Source organism: Egretta garzetta, unplaced genomic scaffold (genome assembly GCF_000687185.1).
Source record: "Egretta garzetta isolate BGI_Z169 unplaced genomic scaffold, ASM68718v1 scaffold16, whole genome shotgun sequence".
Classification (NCBI taxonomy): domain Eukaryota; kingdom Metazoa; phylum Chordata; class Aves; order Pelecaniformes; family Ardeidae; genus Egretta; species Egretta garzetta.
In genome coordinates, this window is record NW_009260022.1 from 5,226,001 (window position 1) to 5,227,147 (window position 1,147).

The window sequence follows — 1,147 nt, forward strand, 5'->3', positions numbered from 1 at the left end:
TAGCCTCGGGGCCTGGCGCCCAGGAATGGTTAGCGGCAGCCCTGATAGGGGAACCACTGCAGGGGAGCGAGTTACGTCCTGGGAACGCTTATGGGGGACGACTTAGAATCATAGAATGTTTTGGGTTGGAAGGGACCTCTAGAGGTCATCTAGTCCAACCCCAACTTGTGAGGGACCAAAGTGGCCGCAAGGTAACGCAACGGACGCGGCCATCGCACAGCAAGCACAAACTCAGGGAGGGGAGAACCAGTGAAGAGCAAGTGTTTGATACCATCAACGTGAAAGCAAGAAATCTTGGCTTTTACATGATACGTAACAACAACAGCCCGGCAGAAGGCTCTTTTCAGCCCTTTCTGGTAGCTGTCACCTAGGAGGCACTTGTGCATGCCAGGAAGAAGGCAGCCAATCTTGCAATTGAAGTAGTACTGTTCTGTCATGCCAGGAACTTTTGTAGTAATACAAGTTCCCAATATAGACTGTGACACAGTACAAAATACCAGCTCGGAGAGACTGTTTTGTACACATGTGCTAAAAAATTACGTTAGTCTATAAAATATGTAAGGTTCGTAACACCCTACAAGCCCCGTTGCCCAGTCCTCCTTCAACAAGCATGAAATCCTACATCCTTAACCCTAGAAAACTCACTGGGCCCAGGTCTCCTTTGTTTCAAGGGGCACGAGGCTTCAGGCAGCTCTTTTGCCAGCCCAAAGAACACCATGCGTGCCCCAGACAAGCCTGCAACTGCAGTGTTGTGTACCAGCCAGCTGGGATGCCTCACGCACTCCCTGAGTGGTAAATCACGCTGTTGTGGAGCTGATGCAGATGTACTTTGTTTGGAAAGTAGATCCTTTTTCCTGGTGCACAAGGGAGAATTGACCTGGAATCCTCTTATGCTCCCCTCTGGTCCTGCACACCCACAGCTAAGGCTGGACCTAGTCTGCCTGACCATGCTTTGCAGGTAGCAATTCAACATTGCTCAGATCTTCAGTTTTCATCAATAACTAGGAGGATGGGTAGAAAGAGGAGTCTCACTTCTCCCTCATTAGTACTAAGAATAAAACAAGGTTCAAGCTAAAAACTGCGTTTTGTTTACTTTTTCACACTGGAACTGCAAGGTCTTTCTTACCGGCATCTCGGCTCGAAGCTG